Raw genomic sequence first — 15,539 nt, 5'->3', positions numbered from 1 at the left:
GCCTCCAGTCTACCCTCCAAACCGTTCTTTACATAATTACCAAACTTATAACTAAAGCACTGAACTGCCCTCCCCTATTCAAAAACTTAATTGACTCTCCTATGTCTCTGGATTAGAAAACAAACTTCTCAACCTTGTATAATCTAGCTTTCCCCAAGCCCCTCTGTTCTTAATGCATATGACTCCCCTTTATACATTCTGTTCTAGTCCCATGAAACATCAGGTGCTTTTCATACAGTACATCCCACCTAGCATTTTTACAATTGTACTCCCATGTTTCAAAGTATTACATCTGCAAGAAACTTAGCTTCCTTCAAAGCCTGGTTCAGGTGCCACCTACTTAGAAAAGATGCCCTTCTATGATGCCCTTAATCGTTAGCACTCTATAAATTACTTTGTACTTACTTATGTACATAATGTATCTATCCCCTCCATCCTAATAAGAATATAAGTTCCTGTGAGGCAGCAAATGTTTTCTTTCTGTGTTTATATCCCTAGAATCTAGCATAGTACCTTGTATAGCGTAAGCATTTAATACTGAATTGAATCATCTATTTCTCCAGGGCTACATTCTAGTCTTTATTCTCCCCTCATCTGGTCCATTCCACTCAAATTTTCAAAGAGCATTGATTAATAGGAGCAAAATCTTGGACCATTCTTACTCACTTTTTCCAATGTGGCATTTAATTACTGTGGCAAGGCTGAAAAGGGGGAAGCCTGTAATCATCAAAAGAGAATAGGTTGCAACAGTACTTCTTAAAGTTCTTCCATTCGTGACCTCTTTTAGCCTGGAAATTTCTACTCGATCTTGATATAGATATATAAAATAGGTATACAAATCAAACACCCTCATATTCAGTAATGAGATCCTATATGGGATCACAAATCATTTTAAGAAGTTGGAGGTTATACTACCAAAATGAAAATAGAAACTAAGGTTAATACACTGATAATACTGAAAAGCCTCTTGTCAAAATATCTAGATCTTGTAGACAAAAATAGGGATTTTGGTGGAGTTTTCTCCCCTAGAATTACTAGATTGAATAAACATTCAATAAACATTCACTTTAGTCATCTACTCAACCATACTATACTCTTGTGTTTATACAAGATTTAAATACATGAAGCAGAGCAGTGGGACACTAAAAAAACTTTAATGAAAAAATAGATGGTAGACATTTACCACAATTATTTCCAAATATATTTAACCTAATTATAATAGGTGACATTATCCCTCCTCCCCCCCCAAAAAAAGATAATTAGGTACCTTTCACAACTATAGCTATGGGAGAGAATTCTTAACTGAATAAAGATAGGGATCATGAAATTTAAAGTAGGCTATCAAATACATGAAATAGAAAAGCTTTTGTAAAAGCAAAATTATTGCAACTAGGATAAAAAAGGAAACCATTGGTTGAAGAGGGAGGGGATTTTGCAAATACTTTTGATGAGTGATATCCGCACTAATATAAGGAAATGTCAAAGAATATGAACAGACATTAAAATACAAATTCTATACTATTAACTGCCATATAAAAGATTGGTCCAGATCACTAATATTCTCAAAAATAAAGTTATTGTGGTTGTTTCACCTCATACCCAGCAAATTGATAAAGATGCCCAAAGACGGAAATAGTCAATGTTAGGGGATATATAGGAAGCTAAACACATAAATATGCCACTGGTGTTAGTGGGTCCGTGAATTTGCTCATTCTGGAAAGGAATTTGGAATTATACAAAAAAATGTTGCTAAACTAAATATTTTTGACCCAGAAATCCTGTTTCTGAGCACATAACAAAAGAAGGTCAAGAGATAGAAAGGTCTCATATACACAAAATATCCCTAGCAGCACATTTAAGGGAACTTGGAAACAAAATAAAGTACTTTTCCACTTTGCCATTGTTACTCTGTAGTAATGACCTTCTTATGCCCTCCAACAAGATTTTCAGAATCAAGATACTTCCATCAAGAAGAAAAAGCAAAATCATCACTTTTGTGGATTTGGAGGGAAACTGGCAACAAAGTTACAATACAAATCAAAGAGGAGATGCAAGAAGGACCAAACAGGTCAATAAATAATGACTAACCAGCATAATAATGAACATACTTAGTCTTCATTAAGTCCAAATACCATGCTACAATCTGTGACAAGAAGTAAATGTTACTGCTCTCCCATCTTGGAAGCTGCTATGATGCAGACATTTAATTATATCTATACATACAAAATGTACATATATACATATACATTGAAATTATTCCTGTTCTTTTTATTTTCAGTTTTGATTATTTCAGTAATAATACATAAATAATATTTCAAAATTACTGTCTTCTGAATCTTTGTTTATATAGTAATTGTAATAGTTTTCCTACATTGTAAATTTGTTTTATATTGTAAATGGCAGTGTCCATCATGAATCATACCGATGGATTTGGAGACAAGACCTGGATTCAAATCCCACTTCAAAAGTCACTTAACCCTAAACAAGTCCACTCTGAATCTTTTTCCTTATATAAAATGAAGATTAAAAAGTACTTAGCTCACAGGGTGGTTATGGGAATAGATACATACTGCATTGATAATGCATAATGCAATTTGCAAGCCTTCAAATGGGAACTATCCAAGCCAGATTATATGTGACTGGCTCCATGATTGTGTTAATACACAATCAAAAATTAACTCTCAACTCATAACTTATTTCACAGAAGTGACAAACCATTTTTGGACCGTGTTATCACGAGCCTATGATTCTTTATATTGGTAACTTCATAAAAAAAAAAAAATCACGTTTGGAGACTCAATCAGCTACTAAACTAAGTTCATGTGAATGACTTGTCAAATTATTTCCTGAATATATATCTGCTAATGATGGGCTTCAATGAAGATTAAAAAAAAAAAAACAGTAGAAACTCAAATCCCCATTGTTTAGAAAATGACTATACAGATTACAGCATATTCATTTCATGAAAATTCACACCATAAGATGTGACTATGGTCACAGTGTTACCTTTTTACCTTCCACAATGAATATTGGTAAATAAGCAATAATTAATTTTATGGTACTCTTTTTTTTAAACAAATACTTATGTAAGACATTTAGATTCATGCTAGTCTTTTTTTTTAAACAAATACTTTACTTATATAAGGTACTATGTGGGACAGTGACTATGAGGGATTCAGCAGGTATATGGGAAGACATTAAATCAGAGTGAAAAAAGATGAAAAGATAAATAGGATACACAATGACTAAGACAATGAATGAAAAATAAAGTGAAACTAAACATTGTGTAATTATAATGACTAGTTAGAACTGTACAAGAGGTGAGGAAATATATCTCTAGACTGTAGACTTTTATATTATGTGATTATGGGGAGATGTGATTGGTTTTGTTTAATTACTTTTTCCTCATTGTTGCAAGGGAAGACTCACTTGGGGAAGGTAGAGAAGGATAAGAGATGAATCCTGAAATGTCTTATATAAAAACAAAAGGCATTAATAAAACTTTAAAAAGCAAAAAAGGAAATTATAATAAAGATTTTGTAGGCCTATTGTTTGTAATTACTAAGACCTAAGAAGGTTAAGAGGATATTTTCCTTTGTTTAATAGATAAAATAGATTTTAAGGAACAGGAAATATGTAGAACAGGAAATAGAGTAAATTATGTGGCCTCCAAAAAGTCTTACTAATCAGGATAAGGAAACAACTCAGCTTTGTGAAAAACTATACCATTAGGATACAAACACTGAAATCCTACAGTATTGGGAAAGTGAACATGATCCTCACAACAGATCAAGTCTAACTTTCAAGAACCTGCCTAGTTAAGTATGTAGAAGCTTATCAGTTGGTGATGAATTGATTCTTTAGCTATGACAACCCACCAAACAAAGAAAAATGCAAAATGGCATGCAGTCCTGGGGTGCTTTCTGCTTCTACAGTGATGGAGGTATAATGGCTGAAAAAGTCAGATAATGCTGAGACTCATTGTTCTTAGATCATCTACAAGCTTTAACTTGGCTTCTGGTACTCTAGATGTAATATTCTTATCCAGTGATCAACCATTAGACTCAAAAAGAAAGAAGTCACGGTTGAGTGAAAATATGCCTCACAGAAACTTCTTGGGAAGCAAATGAGGGAGTGAATGAAGTTGGCTTTATCATGTGTCTTAAGGCAATTGCAATTTCTTGGGATATTTGGTCACTTTATACCTCAGTAATCATGGAATATATTAGTTCTTGTAATGGGTACCTGCAGTACAGCACCTCACACTTCTCACAGAGGGCATATACAAACTTATTCATTGGCTTGCTCAACCTAGTAGGCTAAGGTTACCACAGAAGGACTTACATCAAATTTTCTCAAGGTCCTAGGGATGACTGTGTAAAGGAAGGTATACCACCTACCTACCAGTACTACTCTTGAACCCTTACCTGCATGCTCCATAGACCCAAAACCAACTACTCATACATACTAATGGCACCTTTGGATTTTAAACATAACCGTTTTATTAACAGTAGAACAAAAACAATTTCAAATACTCAAAAAGCAAATGCAGGAATAATAAATACATCCCCAATACACACATGCACATGTGCAAGCACATGTGACAAGGAGAAAAATAAATGAAGAAGACTTATATACTCTGGACAGCTTACAATTCCAGTAGGATATTCTCTTTTTGTCTCAGGAATTTTCTATAAAAGTTATTTGATGAACATAGCTTCTGTATTAAAGAGAAGCTTACAATGTTAAACGGGGCTGTGTTTGGGCATGATGTCTCAGGTAAATTAGTTAATCTGATGGGTGCCTGCTCTAAACTATTCTAAATTATTCTTTTCAGTTGGATTTCCTGAGAAACAACTAGTATCCATTTATCTTCCATTCATTTTGCTAGATCTGGAACTGACCCTTCCACTACACCTTAATTTATGGTTAGTAACTAAATTTTCATCTGAGTATAATCAGATAAATTACACTTTCACATAAAGATAAACCATATCTGGTATCCATATACTACATCTTGTTATGTTGCAAAAGAAAAGAAACTCAGAACTCTGAATCAGAATAATTATTTCTCTCAGAACTCTGAGTAGACAACTCTACAACAAACTTCCATTTAAAAGAACAGTATCATAAAGGGATAGTACCTTATATAAGTAAAGTATTTGTTTAAAAAAAAAGACTAGCATGAATCTAAATGTCTTACATAAGTATTTGTTTAAAAAAAAGAGTACCATAAAATTAATTATTGCTTATTTACCAATATTCATTGTGGAAGGTAAAAAGGTAAAAAAAATTCTACAAAGAGGTAGAGAAATTCTAAGGTAAGTCAGTAATTAGGTAATTAGAAAATATGGGAATAAATGAGGAAGGTTAGAAATATAATATTGGAAGATAGATCAGGATTCAAAAATGAGAGGTTAAAGACTTGTAAATTATGTAAAAGCTTCATAAATATACATAGTAGCCATACATGTATGTATGTGTGTGTGTATACACACATATAATTTTTCTTCAAGAATCAGCTTGACCTATAGATAGTACCAACTAACATCACCAAAAAATTAAATTGATTAAATTTTAACAGGCAAGAAGTGACTCATCATTAATGTGAGAGTCATTCCTGAGCTATCTATATACAGTCAGATCACTGGCTTATTAGAAAAAAGAATGAAAGTGAGCAAGGACTTCAAATAAATTCTTCTGCCCTCCTGCCCCATACTCAAAGTAGAGAAAAGCTGGCATAGAAGCTGAAAAAAGGCCCTTTCCAGCTTCCTCACACTCCACCCAGCGTGAAGGCATTTGGTGATGGCACAACTAAGAGGCAGCTGACCTTTTTCTTTTCTACTGTCCTACATAATCTTGTCTAGCACTGCTGATTATTGCCTCAAAAAAAAATCACCCCATAGAGAATAATAAAAAAAAAAATTAATTCTGATGCATTCTGGGAGCATCATTGAATAGGTCAGAAATTTCCAGGCTTTCCATATTTCCTCTACAAACAGACAGAAAATCACCACAAAATGAATGTAGAGCAACCAAAAATAAAGAGGTAAAGCAGTTGTCCTCCTAAGATAACTTGAGAGGACCTCAGAAAAGACAGGACCTTCAGGGGCTGAGCTTTGGCCTGAGTCACTCCACTGAATCAACAAACAGCAAACCCCGAGAGAGTTCTTTTTTTGGAAGCAGGGTAGATCTCAAGAAATTTCATCTCATGAACTTTTGTCTCACAAACTTTCATATATGGAATAGTAGACAGCTGAGTAGGGAATCAATTTCATTAATGAATATGGATGCAAAAAATCCTAACTAAAACAATAGCTAAAAGATTCTAAGACTTCATTACAAAGATTATATACATTATGATCAAATGGGATTTATACCGGGAATTCAGGAAAGGTTTAATTATTGGAACTTTAGGTTTAACTAAAGGAAAACGATAAACATAATTGATTATATCAGTAATAAAAGTTCAAAAAGTCATGATATATCAATAGATGCAGAAGAAAGCTTTTGATAAAGTACAACACTCATTTCTATTAAAAAATACTTGAAAATATTGGTATAAATGGATCTTTTTCTTAAATTGATAAAAGGAAATTAAAATGATTAACAAGCATTATTTATAATGGGGCTAAGCTAAAAACCTTTCCAGTAACATTAGGTGTGAAACAAGGAGGCCCACTATCATCAATATTATTCAGTATTGTATTGGAAATCGTAGGAATAGCAATAAGAAAAGAAAAAGAAATAAAAGGAACCAGGATAGGGAATGAGATAAAGCTGCTATTTCTTATTGCAGAACAATATGAATGGTTGGAAGACTCTAAGGACAACTAAAAAGTTAGTTAACATAATAATTTTAGCAAAGTAGCAGGACGTAAAATAAATCCACATGGGGCACAGTAGAGAAATCACTGGTCCTGGAGTCAGGAGGACCTTAGTTTAAAGCCAGCCTCAAACAATTGACCCAGCTGTGTGACCCTGAGCAAGATACCTAACTGACTATCTCCACAAAATAAACAAATAAAGTAAATCCACATAAATCATCAGCATTCTTATGTATAACAAACAAAACCTCACAAGAAGAGATAGTAAAAGATTAATTTAAAATTACTCTAGACAATATAAAATACCTAGGAATACCTGCCAAAACACATCCCGGGGAGGGAAGATTCTGGGAAGATGGTGGAGTAGGTCAGTAAATTTCAGACTCCACAGATTTCTCCCACAAATAGAACAAATTTGTGCCTCAGGGAGAACATAGACTGATGAAAAATCAAAAAGACTCAGGCAGAACAGGGGTCTTTTGGGGATAGTCCAAGAAGATCCAAAGAAAGAAAAAAAGACCCTGAGTCGGGGATTAACTAGTGTGAAATGCAAACATCTCCAGGTTAGCTCCACTGAAACACCAGGTGGAGATCCCTGGGGCCAGCTGGGTTTGACTGCATCCTCAGCAGGAACTGGAGGAACTTTTACCTCCTGTTCTACATACAGAGTGAACCTGGGTTGACTGGGAATGTCAGGCTTTAGAATGTCAGGATTAGAGTTGCTTATACTAATACTTCTCATTTAAAAAAAAATTAACCAGCAAAGAAGAACCCAACTATTGAAACTTACAAAAAATTAAAAAAAAAAAAAAAAGAAACTTACTATGGAACCAGGGAAAACTGGGGTTCATCTTCACAGGAGGACACTGAATCAAAAAGCCAAACAAGCAAACAAAAACCTCTTCTACTCCAAAAAGTTACATTAAATGACTCCTGCCCAGAGAGAGTTTATAGAACTCAAAAAAGAATTAAAAAATCAAATGGAAGACATTGAGGGAAAATAAAAAATAAAAACTATCCAAGATAAACAAGATTATGAAAAAAATTAACAAATTAGAAAAAGAGATACAGTCTTAAAGACAAAAATAATTCTTTGAAAATTAGAATTGGGGAAGTCAGTGAAGGTATAAGAGACCAAGAAATAACAAAACAGATTATAAAAAAATGAGAAAACAGAATGTGAAAGATCTTATTAAACAACAACAACAACAACAACAACAACAGACCTGGAGAACAGATCAAGAAAAGAAAATACAAGAATAATTGGATTACCTGAAAGCTGTGACCAAAAAAAGAACCTTCACATAATAGTTCAAGAAATAATTCAAGAAAATTTCCTGCAGTGATAGAACATGAGGGGAAACTAGAAATAGAAAAATGTCCACTAATCACCACTTCAAAGAGGTCCTTTGTAGAAAACACATAGGAATAATATTGAAACCTCCAGATCAAAGAAAAATTTTTGCAAGAAACAAGGAAAAAACTATTCAAATATGCTGGAGTCACAATCAGAATTGTAGAGGAATTAGTAGCAGCCACAATAAAATACCACAGGTCCTAGAATCATATACCATTAATCAAAAGAACTAGGCCTGTGGCCAAAAATAATATTCAACAAAATTATCCATAACATTGAATGAAAAAAAAATGGACATTCAACAAACCTGGAGATTTTTGAAACTTTCAATCAAACCGGAACTCAATAGAAAATTTAACATATATGGAACAAGAGGTTTGGCAATTGTTAATGCTGTAAAGTTACCCATACATATAACTTGTAAATAAAAGGCTATTAAATTTAAAAAAAAAAAAAGAAAATTTAACATATAAAAGCCAATATCAAAGATTAATCTCAACAAATTTTATATGAACAAATTGTTTATGTCTTTTACATACATAAATGTATGCCATATATTTAAGATAGACATCAGCAATTGGGTAGGTTCAAAAGAAAGACTGGGGCAGACTTAAGTATGGTCTGACTCTAAAAATAAAACTGTCTAGGAAAAGGTAAAATAGTAATTATGTTATACAAATCAGATACAGAAAAAGAATAGATACAGAGGCATTAGATGGGGGGAGAGGGCTCATAGTTTTTAAATCTACTCACTTAGGGAATGGGTTAAATAGGTAACAATACATATATATCACATAGGATATAGTACCCTCCAAAATCTATAGAGAAATAAGCGGGGAGGGGTGGGGGAGGAAGAAGGAAAAGGTGGGGAAGAAGACAAGGGAGGAATCCATAGGTGGGGAGAAATTAAGTAAGTGCAAGGCAAGTTAAGGAGAAGAATTAAAGCAGAAGAGTTAGCAGAGATAGGAAAGAAGAGATATTTACAAACACTACAACAAGGCTTAGGAGTAGAATTTATTAGGAAAAAAAGTGCAGCTAGTAATCATTGATCTCAGATTCAAGAGAGAAATCTACATTATATGTCAGCCATAATAATATTGTTCTAGATGCAGGTTTACATATGGGAAAATGCGTGTATATATGTGTGTGTGTGTGTATGAGCATATGTAGATATGTGTGTGGGTCTGTAGGTAAGATAGGTGTAAATGTATGTGTGTGTGTGTGTGTCTGTAGAAAATATATGGGGGTGTATGTATAGATCTACATATGTATATATAATTACATCTGTGTTTGACCATAGCCTGCTTGAGGGAGTTGGGGGACAGGAAATGAAAGGAGAAAAAAAGAATAAAGTAAAAAAAGATGGACACTCATATAAATTGACATATAAAATGACTACCTCTGCAAAATAAACAAATAAAGTAAATCCACATAAATTATCAGCATTCTTATGTATAACAAACAAAACCTCACAAGAAGAGATAGTAAAATACATTTATGAGTGTCCATCTTTTTTTTACTTTATTTTTTTTCTGCAGCGAACTGAAAATTTATTGTTCTGCATTTCAAATCCTCCCTGATGTTCTGCTGGACACATGACAATGTTCTGTTTTGTTTTGTTTTATTTTCCTTTCCTTTTTTTCTTTTTTTCTATTTTTAAAAAATAAACAGAAACTAAAATTTTAAAAAATCCAGAAACTGCATAAACAAAATTATAGAGACTTATTATACAAACAAAATCAGATTTAAAAACTGGAAAAATATTGTTTATGTGCAGGCAGGGACAAAACAATAAAAATGGTATTTTTACCAAAATTCATTTATATATTCAGTGCCATCCCAATTAAAAGTAAAAACAATCATGGAATAAGAAGATATCCTAAAGGTTATTTAAAACTAAGAGAGAAACAAAACAAGTACAAATAGGCCAACTGGGTTGACCACAATGACTATGAGAATCACAAGAAAAACTGAAGAAATAAAGAAGTGACATTAGAGCTGTAGAAGAAAAAAATGTAAGAAGAACAAATGATTTAGAAGAGAATGTGAAAAACCTTATCCAGGAGTAGACTTTAGAAAACAGAATAGAGAAAACAAAACTCAAAGATTTCATGAAATGAAAAAATATTAGAAGTGAAAAAATGGAAAAATAAGAAAGTTACACTCATACAATCAAAAAACAGCTGAGCTGAAAAACAGGTTGATAAAAGATAATCTAGAAATCATTAGATGCCCTGAAAACTATAACCAAATAAACAAAAAACAAAAAATCTCTGGATACCATATTTCACAATATTATGAAAGAAAGCTGCCCATACTATTAAAATTAGAGGACAAAGTGAGAAAGAATCTACTGATTACCTCTTGAAATCAAATCACCTAAATCAAAAACTCTGAAAAAAAATTTCAAGAAGCAAGAAGGAAATGTTAGTTCAAGTTCCCTAAAATCAATCAGGATCACACAAGACTATGCTGCACCTTTTAAGGAAAGAAAATCTGGAAATAGCATATTCCCAAAGTCAGAGCCAAATGCTTAGAAGTAAAAATGATTCACCCTAAAAAAAAAAAACAAAACTGGGCATAAATCTATGGGAGTGAGGACTTTTAATTGAATGGTGAACTTTCAAACAGTCTTAATGAAAAGATGAGATTTGAGCAGAAACTCTGAATCGCAAAATCGAAGCCAAGAGAAAAGTAACATACAAGCACAAGGACAGGATGTGGTTTTGTTATTTTGTTGACGCATTAAAAAATGGGGGTGGGGAGGATAAAAACAAGGAATAAATGCAGAATGGATGAAGTCAGGGCAAAAATTATAATTGGGATACTTGAGAGGAAGAGTATTAAAATAAAGAAAAGGGTAGGGGGAGGTGCCACTTCATGAAATTCAATCCCAGTTGTACAAAGAAAAGGAGGATGGAACACACATGGAGAATTTGGTATGGAAACATGTTTAACTTAGTAGGAAGAGAGAAGTTTCAGAGGAAATAGTCACAAATAACAAACATGTGTATGTTAAAAGGGATTGAAAGGAGAAAGATAATGTAAAAATCAGAGATTGGGGTCTTAGTTTGCTGAAGAGAGGAGTAGGAATATAACACTTCAGTAATAGATTACTAGTACTGGTCAATTTTCTTCTTTTTTTCCAACTATAACTATTATGGTGGGGAATATAAACTTAACAGTCAACTGAATGTGAATGGGATAAAAATCATCAAATAAGTGGAGAAGGCTAATAGGATGGAATGTTTTGTTTACAAGAAACACAAGATATAAAGATTTACAATGAATTAAAAAATTAGAATCTAGAGCAGAATTTATTATGTTACAGGAGAATTAAAAAAACAGGGATAACAAACAATTTTCTCTAAGGTATCAGTAAACATAGATATGGCTGAAAACAATATTATGCTTAAAATAGTAGAGAGAGTTAAATTATATCACTATATAATACATATATATACATGTATACACACACATTAAAGCTCAAAGTATTTAAGTACTTAAAGTTCTTAGAGAAATAGCATAACCATAATTGTGGAGATCTCTATGTTTACTTTTTAAAACTAGACAAATCTAACAAAATAATAATCAAGAAAAAATGTAAGGACCTAAGGAGAATTTTTAAAAATCTGGATGTAATAGGTCTCTGGAAATCATTGACTGAAAACAGAAAACAATATATTTAATGCTCAAATCCATATGGTACCATTTCAAAAGTATGTTAAGTCAGAGACTCTTTATCAATGGTTCGTGAACTTGTTTTGCTTTCAAGATAATGCTTTCCTTTATAATACTATGCATTTTATTTTATGAATTTAAAGAATTCTGAGAAAGGACCCATAGGTTTCATTAGATTATTAAAAGTAGGACACAGAAACTTCAAACAAATGCATAAAAGTAGAAATAAAAAAATATATCTCTTATTGTTCACACCACAATTAAACTATAATAAAAGGATATTTGTAGAAAGAATTCAAGTTTAAATGGGGACATTGTAATTTAACACATAGCCCCCATGTGGGTCAAAGAAAAAATCATAAAGCAATAGATAATTAATTCATCAAAGAAAATTACAAAAATGAGACAATATGCCTAAATTTTGGAGATAGAACTAAAAAATCAAGGAGAATTTTTAAAATGAATGAAATGAGCTTAAAACGGAAAAACTAGAATAATTTTAAATAGATTAACCCCAATCAAACATATAAATTGAAAATTTTAAATCAAAGAAGGGATAAACAAAATAGAAGTCAAACTAAGAACTCTTAAAAATGAATAAAATAAACTATTAGCTAATTGATTCTTGTAAAAAAAAAAAAGAGTAAACCAAATTACCAAGACAAAAATTTAAATAATTCAAAAATTAAGAAGGAAATAATTAAGAAACTATTTGCCCAATTATATTCCTACAAAATTGATTATTTAAATGAAATGGATGAATATTTACAAAATTAAAAAATATCCATAATGGAAAAATAAATTGAAACTTTAAATGAAAAAATCATAGAAAAACAAAATGGACAAGATACAGATACACTCCCAAAGAAAAGGGACACACTACTAGCTAGATTTACCAGTAAAGTCTATCAAATATTTAAAGAGCAATAAATTCCAGTTTTACAGAAAGTTTGAAAGATAAAAAAGGCATCCTACAAAGACTTGATTTCTATTCTATGAAGCTTGATACATAAATCAGAGAGAGAAAAAAGATAAAACTATAGATTACTTTAATGACTATCAAAGTAAAAATATTTAAAAATTAACAAAGAGACTACAACAAAATCTTTAAAGATTACATACAATGACCATGTTGGATTTATATGAAGGATTGAGTCAATATTAGAAAAACTATAAATATAATGGACCACATAAAGATGGTCTTCTCAAACCTATACTCCCCACTTTCTCTCCCAGGCCCCAGGTCTTCATCCTAAAGTTCATTCATTTCTGCCCTGGAATTCACACATGAGAAGTATTTTCACTTTGACCTGTCTCCTCATTTGAGTTACTCCTCTGAGAACCACTATTTAAAGAGATAGACCAGTCATATCTCAATTTTTTCTAGGTTATACTCTGGATTTCCTCCCAGTATTCCTCCCAGTACCTTTGTTACCCAGTCCCCCTTTTCAGTTTCCTTTTGAAGATAAGCTCCTTGAAGGCAAGAACTCTCTCTTCTTATTTCTTTTTGTATTCCTAGCCCAAACTAGGTCATTTGGTTATTATTTGGCAAAGATGATGATAAAGGAAAGTGATCATTGTTGGAGGGGCTGTCAGGACAGGGACAAAAGAACATACATTTAGAACTGGAAGAGTAGAGTATTATCTATTTATCTAAACTCACAATCTCTCACTACAATTCCAGAATTCTTTCTTTCTACTACACTATACTGATTCTCCTACAGGCACCTTACTGTGCTGATTTGGTACTATTCCCCAAAAGTCATTAAACTGGGAAAATACAACTAGTAAGGAAATATAACAAAGAGATGAAAGAAAATGAGAAAGTATATACCCAGATGCACCCAAATATTTTAAAAAAACCTTTTTGTTAAAAAAAATTGAGAAAAAGTGTTTGTACATTTATTGGGGAATCATAACATGAATATAATGACATGTTATTTTAAAGAAAGAGGAAGTAATACCAATTATAACAGGAGTGGAATAATATATTATTGTAATATGAGAAATGACAAAAGACCTGAAAAGACTTCTATTGATGAAAACTGGAATGAGAAAAATCAAGAAAAAAGTCACTACAATGACCACATTATTTTAAAGGAAAACAAATATGAAAGACTTTTTAAAAAATGTATTTAATTAAAATTTATCAGAAATGAGAAAAAAAGAAAAACAAAAAACAAAGAAAACTGTCATGTGTTCAGTAGAACATGCGGAGGATTCAAAATAGATAACAACAAATTTCCAATTTAAGAAAGCATAAATAATAATGTGACTTTGGATTCATAACTGTCCATCTTTTTTTCTTCTTCTTTAAAGGTTTTCTTTTCTTCTCTGCTGTGCACTTTTTACTTTATTCTTTTTTTTCCTCCTTTCTTCACTATCCATCTTCCTCAAGCAGGCTGCAGTTAAGCATGGATACATATGTGTGTATGTGCATGTATGTGCACACCTGCGCAACACACATACATATATATACATGCACACATAAACAATACCTACACACACATGCATATACATGTATCTAAAACAATATTAATGTGGCTGACATATAATATAGACTTCTCTCAATAGGATCTTTTTTAAAAGTTGGACTTTGTCTGAGACTACTACCCCTAATACTTTTTTCTAATAAATTCTAATCCTGACCATAATTATTATTATGTTGTATTTTCTCTTCTTGATCTGTCCTCCAGATCTGTTCTTTTTCTTTTAACATGTTTTACATTCTCTTCTATTCTTTTATTCTTTATATTTTGTTTTGTTATTTATTGGTCTCTTACAACTTTACTATCTTCCCCTTGCCCAATTCTAAGAGTCATTTCCTTTCCTTTTCTAGTTGATTGTCTTTCATTTCATAATCTTCTTATCTTTCTTGGATGGCTCTTACTTTATTTTATTTTTAATTTTCCCCAGTCTCTCATTTGATTTTTAAAGTCTTTTCTGAGATCTTCTATAAATTATTTTTTGGCAGATAACCATTTAATATTACTCTTGTAATTACTTTTTTTTACTCATTTAACATTACTCTTAGGGTAGGAGAGGCTTTTTTTAAACTCCAGTATCCTCCTCTGAATATAAACCCTGGTTTTTCCTATTCCCATAGTAACTTTCTATGGTTGGATTCTTTCTCCTTTGCCTGCTTTCTTCTTCTTCTTTTTTTTTTTTTTAAATAAGAACTTAATAATGTAATCACCTCTAGTCCTGGGCTTGGGGAGGGGGAAGTTCCCTCTGGCAGGTGTTCCCTCAATTCTCCCCTCTGACCTGGAAGCCCAAACCAAGAACTTGACCCTTCCTAAGTGCCAGAAGCCAGAAGCTACCTTGCCCCGCTGATTCTGTAGTCCTGGGTATGCGGGCTCCTTCTTGCCCAAGGCAGCATCTCAGCAGCACAGCAGGACATGACTGAAGTTCCTTATCAGCCGAGATTCTCTAGAGGTATATTGACATTTCATACTGGTTAAATCCTCTGTCGTGGAGTCTTTCTTCAAAGCTTCTCTGTTTGGCCTAGAAGGACTCCTGTTCAGCCCCAAGTATTATTTATTTTTCACCCATCTATGTTCACCCTGAGGTGCCATTTTTTGTGGGGGAGGGGCAGAATCTGGAGAGCTTGGAATTTTCTGACCTATTCTTCCCAAATGCTCCCCCTTGTGAAGGTCTTAAGAACCATCAATGCT

The sequence above is a fragment of the Sarcophilus harrisii genome, chromosome 5 (genome assembly GCF_902635505.1).
Source record: "Sarcophilus harrisii chromosome 5, mSarHar1.11, whole genome shotgun sequence".
Classification (NCBI taxonomy): Eukaryota; Metazoa; Chordata; class Mammalia; order Dasyuromorphia; family Dasyuridae; genus Sarcophilus; species Sarcophilus harrisii.
This window is presented reverse-complemented; position numbering follows the sequence as displayed.